General features: G+C 39.3%; 1 pseudogene; it reads right to left on the bottom strand.

Annotated features, from left to right (window-relative positions):
* Positions 1-646: 646 nt before the first annotated feature.
* Positions 647-744, bottom strand: LOC120105539 (annotated as a pseudogene).
* Between the last annotated feature and the right edge of the window lie 15,551 nt (positions 745-16,295).

Here is a 16,295-nt window from a genome sequence, read left to right as displayed (position 1 = left end):
CCCTTGTCTCGATGTTAGTGGTGAATTCCTTGCCCTAGGTTCTCCCAAACTGATATCTTTTTAATTGCATTTTGCTTTATTAAAAATTCCTTAGTTTAATTTTCTTCACCAACTCTTTCTTTTTAAATATTTTATTTTTTTAAAAAAAAAAAAAACAACTGTAGCCCAATCTCTGTGGATCGATACCCGTAATCACTATCCTACCAGATACGTGCTATTGCGTGGTCTTTAAAGTTGACTATCATGTAGGAAGTCACCATGGTGATGAAGGTAGACCCCAGTTATGACACTTCGACAATACTTACATCCCACTAGGACTAGTCAACCTTCATGCATGATTATTCCTAAAAATGTAGGACACTTTGAAATCAAACCAGGAGTAATTCAATTGCTGCCAAAGTATAATGGAATGGAATCCGAGAACCCTTATCTTCACCTTAAGGATTTTGAGGAAATTAGCATCACATTTAGAGTGCCAAATGTATCGGAAGATGTCCTTAAATTAACCTTGTTTCCTTTTTCCTTGAAGGATAAAGCCAAGACATGGCTGAACTCCTTGAGACCAAGATCGTTAGGAACATGGCATGATATGCAAAGAGAATTTTTAAAAAAGTTCTTTCCCGCACAAAGGACTAATTTTTTGAAAAGGCACATTAGTAATTTTCAACAAAAAGACCATGAAACATTTTATGAATGCTGGGAGAGATTTAAAGATTTGCTACTCTCTTGTCCTCATCATGGGTTTGAAACATGGAGAACCATTAGTTTCTTTTACGAGGGATTGTCTCCACAATTAAAACAATTTATAGAGACTATGTGCAATGGTCTATTTCTGGAAAAGCAACCCGATGAGGCATGGGACTATTTAGACTCTCTCGCAGAGACTGCACAATTATGGGATACAGGGGATAGAGTGAATAAACCTTTGCCTAAGACTACTAGCATTCCACACGGGGGCCTTTACAACCTTAATACTCAGGATGATATTCAAGCTAAAATGGCAGCCCTTACTAGGAAGGTAGAGAAAATTGAACTTAGAAGGACTGAACCCGTCAAGACCGTAGAGCATAACAACGAGTGTTGTAGGATTTGCGAGATGCCTGGCCATCTCATCACTGATTGCCCCACAATACCCGCATTCAAGGAAGTCTTGCACGATCAGGCCAATGTTATGAATACCTATCAAAAATCTTTCAATAATCCTTTTTCGGGTACTTACAACCCTGGATGGAAGAACCATCCAAATTTCAGGTGGAGGAATGACCAACCTCAACAAGTATATAACCCAACTCCTCCACCTCCGCACCCTCATTATGCACATGCACCCCCTCAAAAATCCAGTCTCGAAGAAACTTTGCAATCTTTCATGCAAGGTCAAACTAAAATCAATGATGACTTAAGAAATCAACTGACAACGCTGACCACTACTTTAAGTGCTCAAGAGAAGGGTAAGCTACCAGCTCAACCACAACCTAATCCTCAAATCTATGGCGGTAGTAATGCATCATCTTCAACTTCACATAAAGAGCAAGCAAAGAGTATAATAACTTTGCGAAGTGGAAAGATTATTGACCGACCAGTCCCAGAACAAACACAAGTCATACCTGATTCTGACCCTCCCAAGACAAAAGAAAAGGATAACGAAGAAACTGAAGCACCAACATCTACTGAAAAAATCAAATGTCCTTTTCCTGCACCATTTCCACAAAGATTAAAGCCCTTGCAAAAGCTTGAACCAAACTCTGAAATTCTTGAGCTTTTTAAGCAAGTAAAAATCAATGTACCTCTTCTTGATGCAATCAAACAAGTGCCTTCATATGCAAAATTTTTAAAAGATTTATGCACTGTCAAGCGTCGTTTAAATGTCAAGAAGAAGGCATTTTTGGCTGAAAATGTAAGTGCAATTTTACAGCATAACATTCTCCCTAAATATAAGGATCCAGGTTGCCCAACTATCTCGTGCATCATTGGCAATTTTAGGATTGAGCGAGCATTGTTAGATTTAGGAGCGAGTGTGAATTTGTTGCCATATACGGTATATGAGCAACTTGGTTTGGGTGAGTTGAAGCCAACAACTGTGACCTTACAATTAGCTGACCGGTCAGTGAAGGTCCCTAGAGGGATTATCGAAGATGTGTTGGTCCAAGTAGACAAGTTCTATTTTCCTGTCGACTTTATCTTACTGGACACACATCCGGCTTCCAATTCACCATCTCAGATTCCAGTCATCTTAGGACGTCCATTCCTTGCAACTTCTAATGCATTGATCAATTGTAGGAATGGTATCATGAAGCTTTCTTTTGGCAATATGACTTTGGAACTGAACGTCTTTAGTATAGGCAAACAACCCAGTGATCATGAAGAAAGTAAAGAAGTTGAATGGGTTGAAACCATTGCGGAAGAATATTTGTTAAAAGAAACATTTACTGAATCGGCCGACAATGGTTTGATAGATTGGTGTTCTGAAGGTACTGCTGATGATATGGTCCCACCTATTTTAGATAACTCGGATGTCATGATGGTCAATGGGTGGAGACCAAGAATAGAGGAATTTGAACAGTTGCCACCTCTAAAAGCAAAGATGTACCATCCCATGAACAAACACCTAAGCTCGAGTTGAAACCTTTACCGAAGGAACTCATGTATGCCTTTCTTGGATCCAAGGACACATTTCCTATAATCATCTCATCTGATCTGGATCATGCCCAAGAAAGAAAATTACTTGGTGTTCTAACGAAATATAAGGGAGCTTTAGGATGGTCTATTGCCGACTTGAAGGGGATTAGCCCTTTAATTTGCCAAAAACTTGATGCAAAAATAAAATTGTTCTCCCAAGTGCAGGAGAATCGCACAAGTAGTAAAATCTCGGAAGTCCGAGGTCGAATCCTCAGGGAACGAAATTTATAGATTATTAGCGTAATTTTCAGATTAATTAATTAAATAAAATTTGTGGATTAAAATGATGTTTTGATTTTCAGAAATTAAATGCAGAGAATAATAAACACAATTCAATGAAATAAAAATGGTAGGGATCTGGAATCCCCCTTGATGATATTGCATCCAAGGAATAAACTCTATGGTTCTTGATTAAAGATTAAATGTAGGATAGATCTAATCATGGTATATGTTTCATAAACATATGAACTCAATTTCTAAGCATTCATCGTGCTTTCTACGTCTACGACGAATCAAATACTAAAGCAATCCATATATCAATAATCATAATCCATTAAAGATCTATCTACGAAATAACTATGCATGGATCAAGAATATGTCAATAAATATAAATCATTGAAAGCAAAAGTTTAGAGTTTACTTCAAAGAGCAATACATCAAAGGTTCCTCCATCACCCTCCCTAGGACTTTAGCCTTCCATTTCCCACATTAATCCCCCTTTCATTTTCTTTCTTCTTTTTTTTTTTCTCTTTTCTTTTCGGAAACAGGGCCTCCCCTGTTTCCTCTCTCTATTTTTTTCTTTGAATGGGGAAAGAGAAGGATGCGGGACGCTGGGTGGAAAAACTAGACATGATACTTAATAGTCAAAGAGCTGTATTTAGTAAGCCTAACAACAAACAAAAATTTCTTAAAAACTTCTTTGTAAAAGCCGGAGAAAGTAAAACCAGAAATGCAACTTGTTTTCGTTGTGGTAAAGTAGGACATATAGCCAATTTATGTAACCACAAAAATCCTGAAATTAAAAGAAAGATTAAAAAGATTTGGGTTCCAAAAGGAACCAACATTACTAACCTTGAAGGACCCAGAAATACTTGGGTACCTAAAATTGTATGATTTTCTTGTGTAGGAGTGTCTTGCAGCCAAGGTCGACAAAAACTGTTGGTACTTGGATAGTGGCTGCTCAAGACACATGATGGATGACAAGGAGTAATTTTTCACCCTAGAGCCTAAAAAGGAAGGTGCTGTGACTATTGGAGACAATAATCAAGATCACATCGTTGGTAAAGGTAAAGTACAAATTACCTCTTCAACCTTCATTGATAATGTACAATTTGTAGATAGTCTTAAGCATAACTTACTTAGCATTAGTCAATTATGTGATAGAGGTTTTGATGTTTTGTTTAAGCTATCTTTATGCATCATAACCAACTCAATTGACAATGGCTTAGTATTTAAAGGAATTAGACGTGGTAACGTCTATGTAGTAGATCTTGAAGATCTCGCTAAAAATAGTCCTTGCTTAGTAGCTAATGATACTAAGGTTAGTGATGTAAGTTGGTTATGGCACCGTAAATTAGGTCATGCAAGTATGGATACAATATCTAAATTAGTTAAAAGAGATTCCGTGATTGGTTTGCCAAAGCTAAAATTTGAGAAAAATAAAATTTATGAAGCATGTCAATATGGCAAACAATCTAGAAGTTCCTTAAATTCATAAATTGTGTCTCTACTGCAAGACCCCTTGAACTACTTCATATGGATCTTTTTGGACCAACTAGAACCACAAGCCTTGGTGGAAACAAGTATGGTCTTGTCATTGTAGATGATTTTTCTAGATACACATGGATCATATTTTTAGCTCATAAAGATGAAGCATTTTCTGTATTTAAGAAATTTTATAAAGAAGTAGCCAACTCAAGAAATACTTCAGTTATAGCTATTAGGAGTGATCATGGAATAGAATTTGAAAATCATCTATTTGATGAATTCTGTAGTAAAAAAGGGAATAACTCATAATTTCTCTGCACCTAGGACACCATAACAAAATGGAGTTGTAGAGAAAAAGAATAGAACCCTAGAGAAAATGGCTAGAACCATGTTGTGTGAAAGTAACCTCCCTAAATATTTTTGGGGAGAAGCCGTTAACACATCATGTCATATATTAAATAGAGTTTTATTGAGACCAATTATAAAGAAAACACCTTATGAACTTTGGAGAGATAGAAAGCCCAAAGTAAACTATTTTCATATTTTTGGGTGTAGGTGTTTCATTCATAATAATGACAAAGATAACTTAGGCAAATTTGATTCCAAATCTGATGAAGGTATCTTTTTGGGATATTCTACATCAAGTAAAGTTTATAGAGTCTTCAACAAAAGAACCCTTGTTATTGAAGAGTCTATACATGTTGTTTTTGATGATACTAATGATGTCTCTTCTAGCAAGAGAGTAGTTTTTGATTATGATGCAGGGATACTTGAGGAAAAGATGAATGACATGACATTACAAGAAAATGAACCGAAACAGATTGGAGATACATCAACAAACCAAGAGGCAATTGTTGATCATGGGCTTACTAAGGCTTGGAGGTATACTCATGGTCATCCTAAAGAATTAATCTTTGATGATCCATCTCAACCTGTTAGAACTAGAGCCTCTCTTAGGAACTTAAATAATCATCTTGCATTTGTTTCACATTTAGAACTAAAAACATAGAAGAAGCTGAGAGTGATGTAAATTGGATAAATGCTATGCAAGAGGAACTTAACCAATTTACAAGAAATAAAGTATGGAACTTAGTTGAAAGACCCACTGAATACTCAATAATAGGAACTAAATGGATATATAAAAATAAACTTGATAAAAATGGAATTGTGATTACGAACAAGGCTAGACTAGTAGCAAAGGGCTATAATCAAGAAGAAGGTATAGATTTTGATGAGACTTTTGCTCCTGTAGCTAGACTTGAGGCAATTAGATTGTTACTAGCATTTGCATGCAATAAAGATTTCAAATTATTCCAAATGGATGTAAAAAGTGCCTTCTTGAATGGGTATATTAATAAAAAAGTTTATGTAGAACAACCTTCTGGTTTTGAGAATCATCAATATCCCCAATCATGTTTATAAACTAAATAAAGCACTTTATGGTCTAAAACAAGCCCCTAGAGCATGGTATGAAAGACATAACAAATTTCTATTAGACCATGAATTTTCTAGAGGAAATGTTGATACAACTCTATTATTGAAAAAGGAAAAACAAAAATATGTTGGTAGTGCAGATTTATGTAGATGATATTATTTTCGGTGCTACTAACAATCGCCTTTGCGAAGAGTTTGCTGAGTTAATGCAGAGTGAATTTGAGATGAGCATGATGGAAGAGTTGAACTACTTCCTCGGACTTCAAATCAAACAATCCAAGGAAGGATTTTCATCAATCAAGATAAATACATCAAGGAAAATGCTAAAGAAGTTTGATATGGATGGAAATAAGTCAATTGGCACCCCCATGAGCTCATCATGCAAACTAGACAAAGATGAATCAGATAAATCAGTTGATCAAAAGCTGTATAGAGGTATGATAGGATCTTTACTATATCTTACAGCAAGTAGACCTGATATTATGTTTAGTGTATGCATGTGTGCTAGATATCAATCTAATCCTAAAGAATCACACCTAATTGCAGTTAAGAGAATTTTTAAATATCTCATAGGAACAAAAACATAGGTCTATGGTACTCTAAAGAATCAAGCATAAATTTAATAGGGTACACTGATTCAGACTTCGCTGGTTGTAAACTTGATAGAAAAAGCACCAGCGGGTCTTGTCAATTTTTAGGGAGAAAACTTAATTTTATGGTTTAGCAAGAAACAAAACTCGGTTGCACTATCTACGGCTGAAGCCGAATATGTTGCTGTCCGGGAAGTTGTTGTGCTCAAATTTTATGGATCAAGCAACAACTTGAAGATTATGACATTAAACAAGATAAGATTCCATAAATTATGATAATACAAGTACCATAAATCTAACTAAAAATCCAATTCAACACTCAAGAACTAAACATATTGAGATAAGACATCACTTCATAAGAGATCATGTGCTAAATGGTGATGTAGTACTTGAATTTGTTTGCACTGATGATCAACTTGCTGATATCTTCACTAAATCCTTATGTGAAGATCGATTTTGTATTCTTAGAAGAGGGTTAGGAGTGATTGATCCATTCTTATGATACTCCCCTCTAATTGATTGATTTTGATGATTAGCTTATGTTAGACATAGGATTTCTTATTTATGGTCAACAAATCAGTTCTTAAATCTTAGATATGTCCATAGCTCTCTCCTTTGGCACAGTAATAACAAGTTTGTTGGTTACGTGCCAGAGTTCGAGTCGACTCGAATAGATTTTAGAGTCGGCTCGTGGGCGAGTCAACTTGCGCATATTTAGGAGTCGACACAAGGTCGAGTTGACTCGCGACTTATCGGAGTCGACTCGAGGTCGGAAATTCGATTTTTAACCCTAATCGAAACGTTTATTCCTCACTTCTATTCTCGGCCGCCACTGTTCCAAAATCCTAGAGTCGTCTCCGACCTCATCTCTGACCCATTCTAGATCCTCTCCCTCGAGTTTTCTTCCATTTCTCTTGTCCATCCCTCGGTTTGTAGGTCAAAATGCCTAGGAAAGTCGTTGTCCCGAGCCGGAAGAGACCTCTCTCCGCGAGCGGCGCCGAGCGACGGTCCAAGGCACGAAACGAACCCGTGAGGCCACCACCTCCAGTTCCTTCCCCGCCTAGGCCGGTTCCCTCGCGTCCGTGCGCCGGAAGGGCAGTCTCTACCAGGAGGAAAGTCAACTTTGACTTCCTCTCCCGGGAAGGGTTCACCCTAGGGCATCATCTTAGGGCTCAAGGGTTAGAGTTGTTCTGTTCTTTAGACCTCCCTACCTACCCAGGATTAGTTAGAAAATTTTATGGGACTGTAGCCCGAGGTAGTGGTGGTATCCAGGGAAACCGTAGCAGGTGTCCCTATTTTTATTTCGGAGGACTTCATTGCTCGAATCCTCCATCTCTCCCGAGAGAGGATTTTTCCTACTCATTCCCCAGGATAGGACTGAGGCCCTTACGGTCCGTCTTAGGTAGCCCACCTCAATCCACAATAGAGGAGGTGTTTGCAAATCAGCTTTCAGCTGAAATGCGGCTCCTCCTAAGTATCATTTCTAGGACTCTCTTTCCCAAAATAGGTAGGTTTGACTTCATCTCTGAGAGAGACCTAGCATTGATGTTCCATATTCTCCAAGACACTCCCATCAACTTCCCAAAACTTATCTACAAATACATCTGTGAACCCCTAGATAAACCTAGATTGAGTCTCCCTTATGGCATGCTATTCACACTCTTCTTTAGGGAGTTCGAGGTCTCTATTCTTGAGGGTGAACCCTCTCGTTCACTTAGAAATACTGATCACATGGGTGAGGGGACTCTCCACAGAATGGGGTTCCATAAAGTCGACAATGTCTGGGTTAGGAAAACTTCTTCATCCACTCCATCCGACCCAACCACTTATCACTCACCTAGTCCTGATCATGACCAGGACCACTACATAGCTCCTCCCACTTTTCTTCCACATCTGGTCCATCATTCCCATCCACTTCAGCTGGACCCTCTACTGCACGACCACCTCAGTAGCCCCTGGAAGTCCGGATCAGCTCTGAGCAACTCCGGGAGATGAGACAGGAGATTGTGAGGGAGCTGAGAGATGACTTGTTGAGAGAGCTCCAAGGTCCACTCAGTACTCCCTCCTCTGAAGTTGTTTCCTCCTTAGCAGCCGTGTCCAAGATGGTTGCAGACCTAAAGGAGGAAATCTACAACATCAGGAGCCTTGTCCAAGCTCAATATTGGAATATGAGCGACGTAAAGGATGACACGAGGAAGATGCGAGATAGCATCAGAAATGAACTTGGTAGCCAAAGTCAGGGTGCAGAAAGGCTAGCACATGCCCTGATCTCCAAACTTAACACCCTCCAAGAAAGTCTAACACAGTTCACTTCGATACAGTCTAGGGCCACCTCGGAAATCATCGCATAACTAGGGAACGTCTCTGAGGGGCTAAGCATGGTCATGAAACATACTAGACTGAGTACGGGAGCCACATCCTCCACTACAAAGAAATCCTAGTGTATTTTTTTTCCTTGATGTACAGTCCCTTGAGGACTTTTTCTGTTATGTAATCACACTTGTACTCAAATTTGACTTTAATACAATGAGTAGAAATTTACTTTCAACACTATGCAATTTGAGTTCTTATACTTTTTCTGTGTTTTGGGCCTTTTTGCTATGATGACAAAAAGGGGAAGAAGATATGATGAATTGAAATGTAAAGGAAATCACTAAAAAGAAAATCTTTAAAGCAAAAAGTAATTTGTTCTCAGTGGATTCGATACCTCGAGGCTCATTATCTCTCTGTTGGGGCTCCTCAAGGAGTAATCTCCAGAATCTATTCAAGGGATATTCGGAGATTAGTTGAATCATACTCAAGAACAAATTGACAGATTTTCCCTCTAAAAGTAAAAATTTAAGCTCAAAAGCTTCATGACATTAAAAGAAAATTCAGAGAACCTAAACAAAATTGAATGCATATGTTGAGGGGGAATCTGAAATCTTAAGAAAGCAAAATTATTAAACACATATAAGCCAAACAATTGATTGCATGATATGAAGGCTTATATAATTCCAAATGAAAGGGGGAGCTCTAATTTCAGGATTTACTGATTCATACCCTTCAATTTTGGATAAATTAAATGACTAGACATTTGAATTCATTTCAAAAATTTACTATAAATCACCTTTTGGTTGAGCAATTCACTTTACAAATACTCAATATTTTGTCATTATCAAAAAGGGGAAGATTGTGGAGTGATTGGTTATACCCCTATTTGATTTTGATGAGCTCAAAGTATTTGAGTATATTTCATGTTATACTAATGAATTCAATCTAGTGTTTCAGGCAAATATATGTGAATTTACCTTTATGAGTATCGAGCTTTTGTTCAAGATTATTTGGCTAAGTGTTGAACACAATTAAGCCAAAATCTGAAGCTCGAGTCGACTCTAGAAGCTTGCGAGTCGACTCCAAGTGTTTCAGAGGTTCTAGCACAAGCTCGAGTCAACTCCGGTACACTATGAGTCGACTCCGATTGAGAACAGATAGAAGGACAGAAAGATGAATTTCAGACCCTGTCACCGAGTTGACTCCGACGAGTTCGAGTCGACTCCGATGCTTGCCGAGTCGACTCCCGACAGTTTCGAGTCGACTCCAAAGGGTAATAGACAGAAAGACAGAACTATGGTTTTTTGGATCCTGTTACCGAGTCGACTCCAGAAGGTTACGAGTCGACTCCGAAGTTTGGCGAGTCGACTCCTAAACATGCAAGAGTCGACTCTCAGAGGAAAGCAGACTGAAAGGTAGAAAACCAAACAAAGTGACTCTGTGAACGAGTCGACTCCGAGAATACGAGAGTCGACCCCAAGTCAGCCGAGTCGACCCTAACAAAGTACAAGTCGACTCCGAGGCAGTGCAACTCGAAAGACAGAGGATCAGTTTTCGGACTCTGAGAGCTGAGTCGACTCCAAAATAATCCGAATCGACTCCAAGGCAGTTCAACTCGAAAGACAGAGGATCAGTTTTTGGACTCTGAGAGCCGAGTCGACTCCAAGATAATCTGAGTTGACTCCAAGGCAGTTCAACTCCAAAGACAGAGGATCAGTTTTCGGGCTCTGAGAGCGAGTCGACTCCAAGATGATTCGAGTCGACTCGAGAAAGAAATACAGAAATATAGATCTCCGGAATCCTGAGAACGAGCCGTCTCCAAAAGTGCCGAGTCATCTCCGGATATTGGCGAGTCGACTCCAGGTTTGGCCGAGTCGACTCCAGAACGGGACAGCACTTTAATTCAAATCCTGTACAGTGGGCGAGTCATCTTCAGTAAAGCAAGAGTCGACTCCAGCAACAGCCGAGTCGACTCCAGATCGAGCGAGTTGACTCCGACCCCAACGGATACATTGTCAAGAGGTGCAGACTGTGCAGAACGGCCATAAATCAGTATCTAACGGCTATTTCTCAAGTGGGACTGTTTAAATAGCCTGATTGAACAGTAGTAGACACCAAGAGAGTTACTCCTGTTGCCCAAGGTGACAAGCCAAGAGGAGGGGGGGTGAATTGGTTTCTTTCAAATTTAAACTATCTTACTCAAGTCAAATAGATGGTTAGTAAGCTAAGGCAATTCACAACACAAACAACACAAAGTATAGTGGTTCGGTGCTCTTCTTAGCACCTACGTCCACTCTCCAAGCGACCCCTTGGGAATTCACTATAATCTCGCGGATTACAGTTGGATTGTTTTCTGGGCTCACAATCCAAAAACCTTTGTTGGTTTTACTGGCTCACCAACGAACCTTTACAATTTTGTTTTCCGGGTTCACCAAAAACCTTTGTTGGTTTTATGGGCTCACCAACGAACCTTTACAATTGGTTTTCCGGATTCACCAATCAACCTACTTCGTTGGTTTTTCGGGCTCACCAACCAACCTTTACAAATAGTTTGACAAACAAAAAGAAAGATTCAAACTCCTAAATGAGCAAATGAAACAATATTAACTACAAAGAAGAGTTAGAAAGTATTTATCGCTTTGAAGTGGCTTTGCTCTTCTTTGTCAAGGATGCTTCACTCTTCAAGGGAGGATGGAGCTCTTGATGACTCTTTGAATCTGCTCAACCCCTTTCTTTGATTCTTGAATGAAGCACTTGAATGAAAAAGATTAGGGCACTTTTGTTTTCTTGTGTACTCTTTGATATCTCTTTCAAAAGTTGTTCTATCTGATGAATAGTGCCCCTTTAAATAGCTTCCCACATCCTTTGGACAAGCCCCAATGGTTAGATTTGAAAAACTAGCCATTACTGACCTTGGGAAGGACAAAAAGTACATCTGCAGAACTAGCCGTTATGCTTCAGCCCGTGTTTGGGTCGGCTCAACCTGTCCTCGGGTCGACCCAACTTTCACTTGGGTCGACTCAAACATTCCTTGGGTCGACCCTCTCAGAAAACACAGAAACTTGAAATTCAGCCTTCCTTCCCTTGGGTCGACCCAACCATTCTTTGGGTCGACTCAAAGTTCACTTGGGTCGACTCAACTTCTTCTTGGGTCGACTCTCTCAGTGATTCCAGAGAACCATTTCCTGACTTCTTTTTCTGTTTTGCCTTTGGGTCGACCCTCTCAGGGTTTGGGTCGACTCAAGCTTGGGTCGACTCAACCACTGTTTGGGTCGACCCTCTCAGTAAATCTAGAGAGCCAATTTTCTGTTTTGTTTCAAGAATCTTGGTGTTTGGGTCGACTCATGCTTTCCTTGGGTCGACCCAACTCACTGTTCATCTGTGCCAATTTTGCAGAAGTGTGCCAAATGACTTCTTGATGTACCGGGGTCGACCCAATCAATCTTTGGGTCGACTTAATCCACTCTTTGCTGCATCTCAATGTTAGATTCATTCAAATGAACAATGAAATATATCTATGTCAATTCATACAAATATACTGAGAGTAATGGACTTATAAATAAAGTATTGATTTAACTTATAACATACTTTAGATAATTGCTTGTTAATCATCAAAATAACACTATCATCCTCAATCTCCCCCTTTTTGATGATTACAAAATAAAGAGTATGAACCTATTGTTATTTGTCTTTGAAATCAGTTTTTGAAAGGGCTTAACTTGCTGAATTTCAGCTTTTCATATATTAGAGTGAAATCTCCCCCTATATCATTTAAATGTTGCCAATTTGACCTTTTGAATTGCTCCCCCTTTCATTTATAATTCATTAGCGATGAAACTTCAAAAATTTGAGATAAAATATGAGTTTCAGGTTATGTATCGGGGTGCGAGAGGTGCGTGCCAAATTCTGAAATTTGATATAAATTTTTGACTTGATCATTTTCATTGTTGCAAATTGCTCCCCCTTAGATGTATATGCTTTCTTATATGATTTTCAATTTGTTTTACAAGTTATTTCTCTTTCTTTCTTTACTTCTCCTTTCTTTAACTTTCTTTACTTCTCCTTTCTTTAACTTTCCTTACTTCTCCTTTCTTTAACTTTCTTTACTTCTCCTTTCTCTACTATTCCTCTTTCTTTACTTTTACTCTTATCAACCTTTCTTTACTTACTCTAAAGATATCTTTACTTCTCCCCTTTTTTGTTACTTTATCTAATCTACAAAATCTTTACTTCTCTTCCCTAAGATCTTTACTTCTCCTAAAATAAATACTCTTACTTTACTTCTCCCCCTTTTTGTTATCATCAAAAAGATACATGGGAAAGATGCAATAAATAGCAAACTTCAAACTTCATTGATCAAAATAGGAACATTTTAATACAGTCATCCCCAAAATGAAAACAAATACAATGTTCCTCAATCAAAGTTTAAAGATACATGATAAAAGCAAAATACACATGAGAACTAGATATCTGGCCTAGGCTCTAAACATAAATGCTAAGATCAGCCTAGGAAGACTCTAACGGCTGGAATCTAGTCCTCATCCTCCTAGTGTATGTGGCGAGGGGAGGTCGTGCCTGGTGAGACTGTGTCTGGCGTGGAGCACGACGAGCTGGATGACTCTGTGCCGAAATCTCTGACTCAGCAGCCTGTGGCACAGATGGTCCATGGGTCTCTCTCTCTCTCCGGAGTGCTCCTATCTGCTGCCTCAGATCACTGATCTCAGCAGACATGACATCCAACCGGGCGTCCAATCGGCTCGTCAGCCCGTCAGTGATAGTCCTCGCCTGAGCTGACATGAGCTCAGTCATCCTGCTCCAGAACTCATCCGTATCTCTCGGAGGAACGGATGATGATGGTCCAGCCTCTGAAGGTGCAGGAGGATGATCCATATGCTCCTCATCCTCATCCTCTGGTGCATCTCCCTCTGGTGCCTCACCCTGAATGCCTGCTCCAGTGTGAATCCATTGCCCGTTCACTTTCTCATATCCCATGCGTATAAGTGTCCGTGCAGTGTATGTGTCAGTATGATGCAGACTCTTGGATGCCTCCTCCTCGAGAGCTAAACCGTGCTGTCGAAAAATCAAGGTGAGTATCATACCATAAGGTAGTGATACCCTGTTGCTGCACATCACCTTCCTCATCTGTCTCAGTATCATGGCCGGAAGATTTAGGGGAATCCCCTGAATCATACACTCCATCACTGCTAGATCTCGCTCTGTGATGAGATCGAATCTCCCGGTCTTTGGAAATAAAATCCTATTTATTATACTGAGCAGTAATCTCATTTCAGCGGAAAGAGAACTAGCTATTACCTTCGTGGAAAAGTCGAAGTTCTCATTTTCCATGATCAACTTTAGAGCTCTCATTTTGTTTTCTGGCTTTTCCGGAGTGGCTCCTATGCAGGGTAGATGAAGTAGCTCACTCAAGCTCTCCTCGGAAACTCGAACTCGAACCCTTCGAACTTCCGAAACAAGCCCTCCCATACCAGTTTTGAGGAAGGCATAGAACTCCTGAACCAATTCGGGGTAGATTACCACATCTAGGGAGCAAAGATACTCCCAACCTTGCCTTTGGATCCATTCCCTCAACCGAAACCCTTCTTGATCAAAGAACTCGGAATGGATCCTTCTCCCCGTTGTAACCGGCCTTCCCGCAAATCTTGCAAGTATCACTGAGGGGGAAGGAGGAGGAGGGGCCTCCGCATGTGCCTCACGTCGTGGAGACACGGGAGATGGCTCCGTAGGTTGCCTTTCCTCCCGTTGAATCCGTGTGACTCTTCCGGATCTCTTGGCTACGGCTCTTTTGGGTCCCATTTCTCTAGGATCTCAAGGAAATCTACTGTTTGGAGATGATTGAAGAAGATTTGAGAGTGGGGAAAAGGGTTTTCGAAAGAGGACAAAGGGTAAACAGTGCCCTAGATATGCTCTCGGGTCCCCCTTTTAACAGTGGGGTCCCGACGTTGGGTCGACTCAAGAATTTTCTTAGGTCGACTCAACGTTGGGTCGACCCTATTCTGGGTTGGGTCGACCCAAGTTCAGAAATTTTTTCTTTCTCTTCCTTTTCGCTTCTAAAAATTTTTCTTGCTTCCAATCCTTATAACTTCTTTCTGGGACAATGATACATGAGTAAGGAATCTATAGATAACAAGTTTGACTCATATTTCATGGGATTTTAGAAATTAGAGGAATGTATCATGAGACTACTAGCTTCCTTTTATATTTCTTCAATAAAAAGGATCACATATGCCTAATTCCCTCCTTAGCATGCAGAATCTATCTTCACTCAATGGTTTCGTAAATATGTCGGCTAATTATTTTTCAGTGCATATATGCTCAATACATATATTTCCATTTTGCACATGATCCCTAATAAAATGGTACCTTATTTTTATGTGTTTGGCTTTAGAGTGCTGAACTGGATTTTTAGTAAGATTGATGGCACTAGTATTATCACACTTAATAGGAATATTATCTAGTTTAACTCCATAGTCCTCTAGTTGTTGCTTAAGCCATAATACTTGAGCACAACAACTACCAGCAGCTATGTATTCAGCTTCAGCTGTGGACAGTGCCACTGAATTCTGCTTTTTGCTGAACCATGATACTAAGTTGTTTCCTAAGAATTGACATGTGCCACTTGTGCTCTTCCTATCTAATTTGCATTCGGCAAAATCAGCATCTGAATATGCAAGCAAATCTAGACATGAGTCTCTTGAGTACCATAAACCTATATTGGTAGTTCCTCTTAAATATCTAAGGATTCTCTTAACAGCACTTAAATATGACTCCTTAGGATCGGATTGGTATCTAGCACATATTCCTACCCTAAATACGATGTCGGGTCTACTAGCAGTAAGGTAGAGCAAGGATCCAATTATTCCTCTATAGAGCTTAATATCAATACTCTTCCCTTTTTCATCTTTGTCTAGCTTACTAGTAGGGTTCATTGGAGTGCCAACTCCCTTATGATTTTCATTCCCAAACTTCTTTAGTATTTCCTTTGTATACTTAGTTTGATGAATGAAAATGCCTTCTTTAGTTTGTTTGATTTGTAATCCTAGAAAGAAGCTTAGTTCTCCCATCAAACTCATTTCAAATTCTCCATGCATTAAATCAGCAAATTCTTTGCAAAGAGTATCATTTGTGGCACCAAAGATTATGTCATCTACATATATTTGTACCACTAATAGATTTTTGTCCTTTCTTTTGAGAAATAGAGTTTTATCTACATTTCCTCTACTAAAGTCATTATTAAGCAGAAATTTGCTTAATCGATCATACCAAGCCCTAGGTGCTTGCTTTAATCCATATAATGCCTTATGTAGTTTAAACACATGATTTGGAAATTCATGATTCTCAAAACCTGGAGGTCGTTCTACATATACTTCCTCCTCAATAAAACCATTTAAGAATGCACTCTTCACATCCATTTGATATAATTTGAAATCCATAAAACATGCAAATGCTAGAAGTAATCTAATAGCCTCTAATCTAGCTACAGGAGCAAATGTTTCATCAAAATCTATTCCTTCTTCTTGATTATATCCCTTAGCTACAAGTCTAGCCTTATTTCTT

Source organism: Phoenix dactylifera, unplaced genomic scaffold (genome assembly GCF_009389715.1).
Source record: "Phoenix dactylifera cultivar Barhee BC4 unplaced genomic scaffold, palm_55x_up_171113_PBpolish2nd_filt_p 000306F, whole genome shotgun sequence".
NCBI lineage: Eukaryota > Viridiplantae > Streptophyta > Magnoliopsida > Arecales > Arecaceae > Phoenix > Phoenix dactylifera.
The sequence above is the reverse complement of the archived record's forward strand: the minus strand, read 5'-3'. Positions and strand labels throughout refer to the sequence as shown.